The sequence below is a fragment of the Sciurus vulgaris genome (genome assembly GCF_902686455.1).
Source record: "Sciurus vulgaris genome assembly, chromosome: 12".
NCBI lineage: Eukaryota > Metazoa > Chordata > Mammalia > Rodentia > Sciuridae > Sciurus > Sciurus vulgaris.
In genome coordinates, this window is record NC_136473.1 from 14,612,793 (window position 1) to 14,626,345 (window position 13,553).

General features: G+C 47.1%; 1 protein-coding gene across 1 annotated transcript in view; it reads right to left on the reverse strand.

Annotated features, from left to right (window-relative positions):
• The window catches only part of ITIH5 (inter-alpha-trypsin inhibitor heavy chain 5), an 81,743-nt gene that overhangs the window by 19,254 nt on the left and 48,936 nt on the right, over window positions 1-13,553 (reverse strand). The window lies entirely within an intron of this gene.

Here is a 13,553-nt window from a genome sequence, read left to right on the forward strand (position 1 = left end):
CGTGACAATTGCCATTCTCTTGACCCAGAATATTCTTCCCTGCTGCTTTGTTCCTGTCTTTCACCTAACAAGCCCCTACTCAGTATTCCAGGCCCAGATAAATGTGCTGAATTCTTTATTTGAAAATTGTCCACAGAGAGCTGATCATTCCCTCCTCGAGACTGGCACCGTCCCCAGAACACTCCTGTCACAAAACGCCTACCACACAGTGAAGATGACTTGTCCTGTGCCTCTGTCCCTTACTGGATTGGAAGCTGTTGGCAGGTGGTCTCACTCACCCAGTAACATGGGAGGTGTGAGGAGTGGATGAATGAATGCCGGAAGGGATGATTAATGAACCCCCAAGTTAAAGGCATACACAACAAGTGCCACCAAAATGGAAAAGATGAGGAAATGGCCATGGACTGGAACAACATGAGAAGGTTCTATAAAGAAATGGAATCTGAGCAATGGGGCTCAGGGGATGGGATGGCCCCGAGGAGCAGGAGGGGGCTGTGAAGAGCAGGGAAGCCAAGCAAAGAGGACAGAGGCACATGGGGGAGACGCTGGCGGCAGCAAAGGTGCGCACTCAGGTCAGACGTGACCCGTGCAAAGCAGAAAGGAACCTCAGGAAGCGAACACAAAATCTCTAAGAGCCCGGACAGGCGTTTCCGGAATAGGCCACCAGATACCGTGAAGGACATCACCTTCCCCAGACAGCAGGCTGCTGGCGCTTAGAGAGACGCAGCAGCTCGGGTTAGGGGCTTTCATTACACAGTGACACCCAGCACCTTTCTACAGCGGTGAAGGTCACAGACTTCAGAGCCAGGTGGTCAAGACGGGGGATGGAAGAAATAAGGTCAGACCAGGAGGAGACAAACAGGGAGGGGGAAAGGAAGCTGTGACTTTAAGTCTATGAAGCTCCACCAACACCCTGGTCACTGCCGCCCACCCTGCTTTCCCCCAGGCCTGAATATTTAAAGAACTCTTGAATCTCAGCGTGTTCTCAGTCCAGACGATTAATGCCCAGGTACACGGCTGGTTCAAATAATATATTTTCTTTAGACTAAATAAAGCCAAAGGAGGGCAGGGGGTATGGCTCAGTGGTAGAGAGCTTGGCTGGCCTGCGCATGGCCCCAGGTTCTGACCCTGCCACTGCCAAAAAATAAAGCAAGCAAGCCAAGGGAAACAGTCTTAAATCTCATGATGTGGACGCATTCTAAACGCTGTCGACGGATTGGGTGATGCACCAAGCAGTCCTGAGAGAACCAGCCCCGCCCGCGACCGCCTCACCCACCCACCTCTCAAGTTCACTACTCACGAAGATTCCTTTACAAAGAAGAAGCCCAGGACCGGGATGAGTGCAGTGGTAGAGGGTCTGCCTGGCACGCAGGAGGCCCTGGGTTCAGTCCCAGCAACACACACACACACACACACACACACACACACACACACACACACACACAAGAGCCCAAGGCACCAAATCTCTCTCAGGGACCACACTCCTTTTGAGTGAGCACCCTGCTCCATGGCTTGCTTTCCTAATAAAGCTCTTGGCTTTCTGAGATAAATCTTTGTGCCTCTTTTCATGTATCCTGAGATTCCTTTCTGTGGTGTAAGTCAAGACGCTGCCCAGGCTGAGCTGAGGTACCCTCCTCCATTCTGGGAGACCTCCTGGACCCCTTTCTGGTGACAGTGTGCCCTTGACACTGGCCCCATCATCTCTCGCGGCCCTATTCAGTGAGCGCCATCTTTCCTTCTTACTCTTTCCTATCTCGCTGTGCCTGAGTTGCCCCATTGGGACAGTGACAGAGCCCACCTCTCAGCTTGCCTCAAAGGTCAAATCAGGTGCGAGATGAAAGGTGCTCAGAACGGGGTCAGGCAGACAGTGAAAGGGACCTCAAGTTTGCTGTGACTTGCCAGCTGGTGGGAAGGAGAATTTAGGGAAGCAGGAAGTGTGGAGCGGCTATTTCCAGAATGACTGGCAGTAAAGAGCAATATGACAGTGAACTATCCGCAGGCCTTTCCCCTGACTTCCTGGCTGTGCTTCATTCCCCAGATGCAGGCAGGCATGATTACGGCAGCCACCTCTTTGTCCAGTGACCACTGCCTGTTTATGTTTCCCCTTCTGAATTTCCCCTCTTCCTCACTTGTCTGCCTTCCCCTTCAATCCTGTAGCCACCTGCTCACTAATATCCCAGGGCCCGACTCTCGAATTTCATAGGAGCCTCCAGGTCCACTTTAGAAAAGTATTCTGGATGTGTCTACTTTTAAAACTGTACATTCCATTCCATCCCGTAGGGCCGAGCAGACCAGGAGGGTCTAGCCTGAGCAAAGCTCACCTAATGTTCCCTGGGGACTGCTGGAGTCATGTTCCTCAACCTCTATGGCTTCTTCATTCCCAGATGGAGAAAGCAGTGGAGTGAGTGACACCATCACAAGCGCGAAGATGACGATGACGGTGACATGATGATGAGGATGGTATTCTACTCCCCAAGTGTCATGCTGAGGGCAAATGCTTCCCTGTGTTGGGGGACTGACTCTTCTAACACTCACAGCCCACCTCAGGTAAAGCGACTGTTAGTGTTCCCATTCTACAGATGAGGCAACTGAGGCACCGAGGGGATCAACACCATGCCCCGTGGGAGCCCGGACTGGAACACAGGAAGACTGACCTCAGGACCAACACGCCAACCCACGGCAGTGGCATCTGCAGCCCCAACCCTGCTGGGGCTGTGAACGCTCTCTGACTTACAGCCCTCACAGTCTGCAGCTCATTTTGGGACTCCTTCCAGTTCTGTTTCTGGGCACTGTTTATTTCTTTGTTTCTTTCATTTCATTTCTGGCAGCAATTAATGGATTCATCTCCTATAACATCCTTACAGAAGGCTCTGCATGAATTCCACCTCCACCCAGGGACAAGAACAATGAATGCATTTCATTAAATCCGTCTTCTCATCCTGCAGAGGACAGCCTCCCACTCCCCGTTCTTCCAGGAGAAGAGGGTCGTGGAAGTGCTCTTTTCTCTCCTGGGGCTAGCAAGCCTCTTCCATTCTCTCTGCACTCCTTCTGGCGTGGGCTTTCCTCTGACGAGGGACTCACTGGCAGCAGAAATCCCTGGTCCCTCCCAGTCCTGACTCCCGTTCTCAGGAAATGGGTCCAAGTGTCTTGGGACAATAAACAAAATCCACACGTCAAATGGGCCAGCACTCTCTGGAAGACATGTAAGTGCCTGTCAGATGCTCTACCAAGATGTCGGCTCCCTCCTTCCCTCCTTCTTAAAACTTCTCTTGCTCTGGCTTTCCCTGCATACCCTGGGTCTCCCCCAGCTGACCAGTGCTCCCCTGGGCTCTGCTGGGCTTCAGTCCTTGTCCTGCCAACTTCCAGACTCACTTCCAGAGCTTGCTTCTCTCGTTAGAGCCTTTCTCCCAGCATGGTCCACCAGCAGCTCAGACTCAACACCACAAAGACAGGAACTTCACCTTCTGACTCTAGCCTGTGTCCCCTCTGCTGCCCTCTCCTAGTGAATGGCACCTCTGGCCACTCAAAGGTCCAAGTCAGAAACCTGGACATCATGTCAAATCTTCTCTCCACCCCATCCCTGACCCTCATCTCCTTCAGCACCCAATCCCCAAATTCCAACCCCTCCCCAAATATCCCCAGGATCACAATCTGAGTATTGTACATCTTTTGTTGTTCTTCTTAATTTAAAAAAAAAATTATTTTTTAAAAGATCAGAAAAAAATAAAATTCACATTATCTCACCACCTAGAGATAACCACTTTCAAAATACTGGTACACCACATGTTCTTCAGGGGTTTTTGTGTGAATCTACATGTGTGCACATGTGTGTATGTATATATTTGATTTTAAAGAAAATAGGATCATATAATATGTATATTACACTAAAGTTTTTATTCACTATATCATATACAGTTTTCATGTCAATAATGAATGAAAGTCACATCATTTTAACAGCAGCATCATACTCTGCTCTATGCATACCCATACTTTAATATTTCTGAGTATTTAAGCAATATTAGTATTATTGTTGTTGTTGTTGTTGTTATGAAGCTCATTATTCACGACTTCGTGTCCGTGACTACTTCCTTAGGATAAATTTCCAAACGTGAACTTGGAGTGACAAAGGATTTGCACTTTGGAAAGACTGAGCATGTCCACATCTTGCTGTGGAGTTAGGTTTTCAGCCCTCTGTTAAAACCCTTCGATGGTTCTTCACTGCCCTCAGCACAAAGTTTAAACTCTTTTTTTTTTGGATACGAGATCCTCCGTACAGTGGATGGTCCCCCCCAGCTTCTAATTTTATCTCCTGCTGACCACGCCCACTATAAACACTGAGGCCCGCTCCGCCCCAACCACCAGGCCCCTGCACACAACTTCCCTACCACGCCAGGCACTTCCAAGACTTCCTGCTGCTGCACAGACTCCTCCCTCCCCTTTCCCCTTCTCTGCCCTTGGAACCAGGGTCCTCCTTCAGGACCCACCCCTGTGCCCCGTCCTGGTGAAGCCATTCCTAACTGGCCATGGAGAGGGGCAATGACTCCCTCCCCTGACCCTCCACCCCTGATTCTCAGGTACACTGTGGCCCTTCCATGTCATGGCTCCATTGCTTCCTCTTGCTCCTGCCCACTTCAGGGCCTCTGCACCTGCTGTTCCTTCCCTGGAATGCTCTTCCTCACAGTCCACACAGTGGCTAGTCCCTCCACTTCTGTACAAATTCTCTTCCCAAGAGAGCCCTCCTTCGCCTCCCCACCCTGCTGCTCCCTAAGGCGTGGCTCCTGTCCTTTCCCTCCCTCGAAGGAGAACGCACTTCTCTGCACATTGATTACCTGTCCATCTCAATTCCATGCCTTTGAATGCTAGAACTTTTTGGATTTTTTTTTTCATTCTATATTTAATACCCAGGAACACCTGGCACATAAGTAATGCTTGAGAACTGCTTCCTGAGCAAGTGACTGGTTGATAAATTGCCTGTCACACTAGATAGGAAGCTCCTCAAAACAGCTCTCCCTTCCCCAACATGGCATTGTGCCCAGGGTAGGATTTTAGTAAAGTACTAATATCTGTTGTGTTAGAATTTTATGACTATTTTTTTTTTGTTTGTATTGGTAAGCAAATGAGAGACAAGGAGGAGAAAAAGAAACAGAAGGGGGAAAAGAGATAGCAGGGGTCTTAGCTCTATTAGCAAATCAAAGGATGCGAGAGACTGCAGACTCCTCAAGACAGATATCAATACTGATACCAGGAGGGCTGATGTGTGGGAAGCTCAGAGTGGCCTGATGATCAAGTGCAGTGATCCTGCATCAACAGGGAGCTGGCCACACTGGCTCCTCACTCTTCCTCCTACTTAGATCCAGTGCACACAGCAGGAGCATCAGATGGTCTTGGCATTAGACCTCTGGAAGGTCTGAAGGTCCAGGGCTGAGGGCGGCCTGTCTGTGAGGTAGCACTGCTGGAGCCCACCTACAGGGCCCCGGGGGCCCAGAGCTGGCTAGGCTGCACAGGGAGGGTGGGGGAGGGCATGCTTGTCAGAGAGTGCTGTTTGTTTAGCTGCTGGCCTCCCTTGGGATCCTAAAATAGCATGCCAAAGACCTCAAGAGGGACCCAGAGGGACTGGCCTAGCTCCTATGCCAGTACTTTCGTCTTGATGGATATCCTGCTGTAGGAATGGTTGTTCAGTCTCTCCACCCTCCTCCCCTCCGCTCTGACTGCAGATGCCTTATGACCTTGTAAGGCCTCGGCTACAGTGTATCCTTGCGTGCTCCCAGGGAAGGCGGCCAGTGGCTCACAGTTGCTCCATTTCCAGTTGCATTAGAGCTTTCTGGATGGCCTTCCGCCCTCATTCCAGAGGAGCCTAGGCAGAAGCCACCCTGCTACCTGCCTCCATCCTCCCTCAACCCTTTACAGGCTCCTTCCCTGCCTTTGATTGCCCACTGCCCCCCATCCCTGGCCAGCTCTGCCTTCCATACAAGGCTTGGGAGGGAGGAGAAGGTGAGGGCCGCATAGCAGAGTTAATGCGAGTGGGCTTACGCTGATCTTTCTGCACAGTGTTTACATGCCAAAGATGAACAGAAACCTAGTCAGGCTCTGTCTAAGAGTATAGCCCAGAGAACAGGGTTATACTTCTGTTAGCACATTCCAGAAAGACCAACGAAACCCAGAGAGGCAGAGAATGTGTAATCCTGGCTTGTCTGAGGGCCTGAACTCCCTCCCAGACCTGAGACAGTCAGATGAAAACTAAGAACTGTAGACTGGCAGCACAGGTGTATAACAAGGCAGGTGCCTCCTCCTCCCCATCCCCTTTCCAGCTAAGCTGGCTGAATGAAGATCCTGGATACCCCCGGAATCCTTGAACTCCCTCTACTGACCTTACAGATGGGAGAGTCACTGAGAAACCCCAAAATACGTGATTTGGAATAATGATGTCCCCAAATTAATTTATTAATAGGTGACCACAGGAGACTGAAGAGATGTCTTCCTTAGTGATCTTCTGAAATAGGCATATGGAACTGATGTTTTCATGTATTGCATAGAGTTTCCATGGAGATGAATACAGTTGGGGGTCCAAGGATGATGAGTGCGAGGGGGGTGACTGTCTGACATCAGAAAGTTACATTTGCTCTTTGGGGTCATAAAAATCGTTTCCAACAAGCTGCCATGCTCATTCATCATGTGCTCCCAGACAGAACAAGGGCTTGTTCGGAGTGAAAACAGAAGGGAGGGAGGCTCAGCTCATGCACAGCAACTGCTGGGGGCTGAGCCTGTGATGTGGGGGCAGGAGGCGATGGCAAAGAGGCAAGAAACAGAGGCCAGCACTTAGAGAAAGAAGGGACTCTTAAGAATCTGCTGAAGAGGAAACAGGGATCTTTAGATCAATCAGCCAGAGGGTCAGCAGATCTTCCCTGAGAGCATCAATCTGCATGGAACAGACACCCCTATGTACAAACGATCTGTGAACACTGGTATGTCCATGTAATCAGAAGAGTTCTTTAAAATTCCAGATTGTGTTTGGATAAAGGGAACTATAGAGACGTACAAGTGCAATTAATAAATGAAAAGGACATATATATTTCTTACAATTTGTACTGTGAAGACGTAACTTAGCCTGGACATTGGCATTAGATGAGATTCCTTCCTACCCTAGCTATTTAGAATCACAAAGGATAGGGATTACTCTCTGCTTAAAACTCTTCTATGGTGATGAATTTCTCTTCTTATATGTACTTTTCTTGGATTAAAAAGAGAAAAAAGTATTTTCTTTACAAGCAATGTCTTAGAAGTTCATTCCAGCTCTGCCTTAAGGTTTACTCTTAAGTAAGTCTTTTAAAAGTCCCTGTTTAAATTCTTCCAAGCACAAGGCAGGACATAAATAAATAAAAGCGAACTCTGCTTCAGAATCTTCACGATTCAATCTGGCTAACAATGGTCCATCTTGTTCCAGTGGGTCCTCAGGGAAGAAAATTAGTCCCCTCTGATGGTGCCCGTAGAATGCAGAACTGGACTCTTGGGCACTCAATCCCTTTCCATTCTTCAAATCCCAGGAAGGCAATGTCCAGGGACAGTTCTGTCCTAAGCACTGTGTGCCCTGCATTGAGCTGACCCTTCCTTTGCCTTTTCCTCCATCTTTCCTATAAAACTGTGCCCAAGCAGCTGCAGGCTCTTGGCATAGCCCTCAAAGAAGTGAGCATTCCACTGTGGTAACTACCATGTCATGAATGACAAGTGAACAGCTCCCATGGAGCGAAGTACTAATAAGCCTCTCAGAGACAGAAGTCAGTGGAGCCCACGACAAACCCAGCTGCTGCCCACTCCTCCCTCCTACCTCCTTCAGGGTACCCATTGATGCAGTTCTTCTCAAGTATCTCAGTGTCTCCGTCAAACCACATGTGATGGAAACCAGCTCTGACACAGAAGGCTTTTGTACCACAAACCCTAGGTTGCTGGGCATGAGACAACGGGAGACCATGATATCACAGATGAACCCAAGTTCAAGGGAATTAGTAATCGGCCATTCCACATTCTCAGCACAATGACGGTGCTGTTCTCCTACCTAGTCCCATCACTTGCCTCATTCTAAAATATTTACCAAGGAGTTGAGATTTTCCCTCTCATTAGTCCACACGGTCCTTTTGAATGTGCCTGAGAGAAAGATTTTCTAAGATGCATAGCTTAAAATTATCTTACAGAGAGACCAAAGACATTCTAAAAGTTCTGTTGGCTATGGAAGAGAATAGTGTCAGCAAATACTTGAAAAGAGCCCTCAGATTCTGAGAATTAATATCAGAAAACAATATAACCAAGACAAACTGTGGCTGCAGGTCAGGCTTCACCTTTCACAGCAGGGCAGTGATTGCAGACTCCAGAGTGGAGAGGGAAAGCAAGTCTGTATTGTCCTCTTGGTGGCCTATTAATCCTTCCTCTTCCTCCAGGTAGGAGGTTGTTTTAGTCAGCTTTTTCACTGCCGTGAATAAATGATCTGACAAGCACAACTGTAGAGGAGGAAAGGTTTATCTGAGGCTTCAGTTTCAGAGGTCTTAGTCCATAGAAGGCCAAATCCATTCCTCAGGGCTCCAGGTGAGGCAGAACATCATGGCGGAAGAGCGTGGCAGAGGGAAGCAGCTCACATCATCAGGAAGCAGAGAGACTCCACTCCCCAGAATACAAAATATATACCCCATAGCCACGCCCCAATTCCAATCTCCTCAGCCACACCCTACCACTTCAATTAATCCCATCTGGGATTAATTTGCTGATTGGGTTAAGACTCTTACAACCCATTCATTTCTCCTCCAAACCTTCCTGCATTGTCTCACACATGAGCTTTTGGGGGACATATCACATCCAAACCATAACAGAGGTCCTTAGTCCCCTGGACATCCTGCTCTTGGAGTGGGGAAGGCCCTGTACTCATGCCATTAGAAGGGACAGACAAAAATTAAAAAAATAGCCTGTGATTCCATCAACGTTTGTGATTCTCACTGCAACCTTAAACTACTTGTCTGTGACTACAATGAGGAGAAAGGAAATGTCCACCATCTCGGTAGAGCTATCACCCTCCCTGCAACCCACAGGGACCCTTACAGAGCACTGCCCCAAGACATCTTAGGGTCAGGGTCATGGCAGAGTAGCCATGACTTGACATGCAATGTCACTGGTCCATGGGTGTAAAATATGCTTCAGTTGGAGTATTCCAAGACCACAAAAACTTAACCTGTAAAAGATACATCAACTTATATTACACTCTTCAGATCTTTCAACAACTTCAAGGAAAGTATTCTAAAATCTTGTCATACCTGACCCACCAAACATTTACCTTATTGTTACTTTATTATTTATTAATAATGTCACTGGACATTTTCTAAAAAAAATTGCCAATAATATTTCTCATTCTTCATGACATATTAGGCACATTCATTTTTCTTCCTTCCTTTCCCTTCCATTCATTTTGTTTCCCTTCCCCTTTTCTTTCTTTTTTATGTGCTAAGGATTAGACCCAGGGGCACTTTACGACTGAGTTATCCCCAGTCCTTTTTATTCTTTATTTTCAGACAGAGTCTCACTAAGTTGCTGCAGCTGGCTTGAACTTGAGATCCTCCTGCCTCAGCTGCCCAAGTCACTGGGATTGCAGACACAATGTGCCTGGCCGCATCCATTTTTCATACTTGATGTATCAATAATTCAAAGCTCAAAACTCATTTGTTTTTACACTTCTTTTCACATGGTGGTAGGTTAGTATTATGGGAAATTACAATCATTGTTGATCCCATAATTCTCACTCTAATCAAGAACATAACCTTACCCTACAGACTTGGTTGCCTTACCAAGAACCTACCTCTCTCTGTAGGTCATCCCTGGGTATGGCTTCCTGCACTTACAGTAAATAAATAAGAGGGTGCTGACCAAGGGAAGCTCACCTCAATGTACTCATCTCCTTTTTAACTCGTGTCCTCTCTCCTGTGTTCTGACAATGCTAGTGACCGACTATGTGATTGAGTTCTTGGTCCCTTTGACCCATTCAACCTTCCCTTAAGTCTGAGTTCTCATGATTAATGTCTCCCTAGCTTACATTCACCCCATGACTCTCAGTATGAATTCCCAGGACATGGCCTGACAAATATCAAGAACATAAAACACAAAGATGTGGACAGACTGTGAAAAAGCCACTATAGATGCAAAACTGTGGAACAATTATGCAAGAAGTAAACACAGTTTACCAGCAAATGTAGATTGTATACAGAAGAAAATATTTAGAGGAAGTGGAGTTGCCCTCCCCCAGACGGGGAGAGTGATGGTATTCCTGCTTCTCTTCTCATTTTCCCATAACTGTAAAGTCATCATGAGGTTGGACAGTGAAATTTTTGTTGCAGGAGGGAAGGGATTTTAAAACCAGATGAAACTAATTTGGGGGCACTGGTTACTTTTTCTTGTTTTCTTATTTGTGTGAGGAGATTGGATGTGGAGCTAGAGGATCCAGAGGGGAGGAGGCAGGGGTTTCTTTAGGTGGATGGGGAAGGAGGACTAAGAGAAAACAACCATCCTTTCCTGTGTTATCTGGCTTAGCTCTCTGGGGAAGAAAAGTAAAATGGGTATCAGGACAAAGTTCCGTCCAATTATTAGACCATATGTTGGTGGAAGTTTCAGATATTCTACATCTCACAAAGCTGAGCTGTGGACAAAGTGCAAAGGGGGGAATAATTCCAATATCTCTGACTTAATCTGACCTCTGAAATTCCATTTTCCAACCTGACCCCACAAACTTGGTTCTGTTTTGTTCCAGGTATTTCCTTCCAGTCCAGCACCTCCCCCAAACTACCCTATCTTCTGCATAGCTCAGAGTCTTCAGTCCTATAGCTCCCTACTCCTATCAGCCAAGCCCAGGCATGGCACACCAGAAATGAGCTCAGTCCCTCCTCCTGGTTGTCATCTGTTCACTCAGACTTGGGGCCTACAAGTAACAAATGTGCTAAGGAGAGGTAAACCACGCACTTGCTGACTTACGTTTGGGTCACCAGATGCTACTGCTATAAGTTAAGAATTTGAAATGGCATACCATATCCCTCCAAATCCACATGTTGAAATCCAACATACCAGGGTGACAGTATTAGGAGGTACTGGGGGTGGTCAGATCATGAGAAAAGAGCCCTCATGATTCAGACTGGTGACCTTATAAGAAAGCCCAGGCAGCAAGCTAGTCTCTTCCACCACATGAGCCCACAGTGGGAAGGTGCTGTCTATGAACCAGGAAGAGGGCCCTCACCAGACACTAATTGCTGCCACTTTGATCTTGGACTTCCAGGCTCCCAAACCGTGGGAAATAAATTTCCATTGTTTACAACCATCTAATCCATGGTACTTTTTAGCTACTGGGACAGGCTGTGACAGACGCTAACACTATTAAATACATCCATTCATCTTTCTAACCTCTGTTGAGGAATTAGCAACTGATGTCATTAGGCAGACTGTTGGAACTTGTATTATGACTGCATCCAAGCAAAATTTCAGAGAATTAGAGAAAGTGTCTAAATCAACAAATATGAGAACTTCCTCTCTTTTCACACTAACTCAGAGAGATGGCTAGTCCCAGAGGATCCTTGGAAGTCCAGGATGCCAAATCCAAGTGTTCATTCAGAGGAGCAATGGCTTTAAAAAGCAGATCTGCCTGAGTCAGACTCAAGAAGAGCCCAACAACTGCTAAATCATAACACAACTGCCCAAGGAACTGGCTGAGACCTTGCCTTGGTCCTCCCTGGATTGCTGGCTTGAAGATACAGGTCTGCTGTCTGGAACTCAAAGACCCTCTGTAGTGCTGACCTCTAATGTTTTCTCCCTCTGGGTCTCTACACTACACTACAGTAGACAGGCAGCATCAAGCAGGCCTCATGCTCCAAACTCTCTGCAAGATGCAGAAGCTGTTCCTGAGGTCCTGGCAGGTGATCACATGAATGGTCATCCCCAAATGAGGAATGCCACCCAACAGGCAGGCCACCACTGCTGAGGAGCGGTTTCAACTGGTCAAAGGGACTTTGGTTTTCCAACCCTTACTGGAATCTCTTTTCATAATTAATGAGACCTGATCTGTCACAAGCTCGTGATCCCCTTCCACCTCCAGTACATGAATCCTTGCCTTCTCGTCATCTCTCTCTCTCCCTCCTCCCCCTCTCCTGACCTCCTCCTACGAGGCCCAGTCTCCTCTCCCTTCCTATAGGAATCTCATCCATCCGGCAGCTACAACTTCCATTCAGGACTTTTCCATGTTCACGTCTCCAGGACTGACTTCTCCCCAGGCTTTCCTTCTCCAGCCGTCCTGCAGTACCATCACTTGCATTGAGATCTGCAGAAACCCCAGGGCATAATATTCTTCACCTCAAATCTGCTCCTCCTCTCACCCCAATTAGAATGGCGATTATCAAGAATACAAGCAACAACAGGTGTTGGCGAGGATGTGGGGAAAAAGGTACACTCATACATTGTTGGTGGGACTGCAAATTAGTGCAGCCACTCTGGAAAGCAGTGTGGAGAATCCTCAGAAAACTTGGAATGGAACCACCATTTGACCCAGCTATCCCACTCCTTGGCCTATACCCAAAGGACTTAAAATCAGCATACTACAGGGATACAGCCACATCAATGTTCATAGCTGCTCAATTCACAATAGCCAGACTATGGAACCAACCTAGATGTCCTTCAATTGATGAATGGATAAAGAAACTGTGATATATATATATATATATATATATATATATATAATGGAATATGCCTCAGCTATAAAGAATAATAAAATTATGGCATTTGCAGGCAAATGGATGAAATTGGAGAATATCATGTTAAGTGAGATAAGCCAATCTCAAAAATCCAAAAGAGGAATGATCTCACTGATAAGCAGATGATGACACTTAATGGGGGGTGGGAGGAGGGCAAGAATGGAGGAAGGAGGGACTGAATAGAGGGAAAAGAGAGGTGGGAGGGGTGGGGGGGAAGGAAAAAAATAATGGAATGAATCAAACATCATTACTCGATGTAAATGTATGAATATGCAAATGGTATGCTGTTACTCCATGTACAAACTGAAACAACATGTATCCCATTTGTTCACAATAAAAATAAACTTAAAAAAAAAACTGCTCCTCCTTTAGAACTCTGTACTTCCATCCGCAGTTCTGAAATCGAAAGAATCTTTCTCACTACCCTCCTGTTCCTCTACACCCAGCACGTGTCCAACTAAGGGGCTGTGAGGACCTCCTCAGAGAGGCAGGGATCCTGTGCAGCCTGACTCCTGCCATGTCCCTCCAGGAGCTTCTGACAAGCGCCTCTGGGTTAGCACTGGCTCACACTCCTTTATGGGACAGGTTTTTGATTATATGATTGTATAAATCCAATCACTACCCTGAATATGTTCTGTTCTACTTAATTTGAGTCCCATGTTTTTTTAGGAAAGTCCTTTTCCCCACATCCCACTTAAGCCCATAGAGAGTTGGGCAAACTGCTAGGTTCTCTTCCTTCTCCCAGCAGTGAGTGAAGTTTCTTCTGCCTACTATTTCACTGAGGGTGTGGTC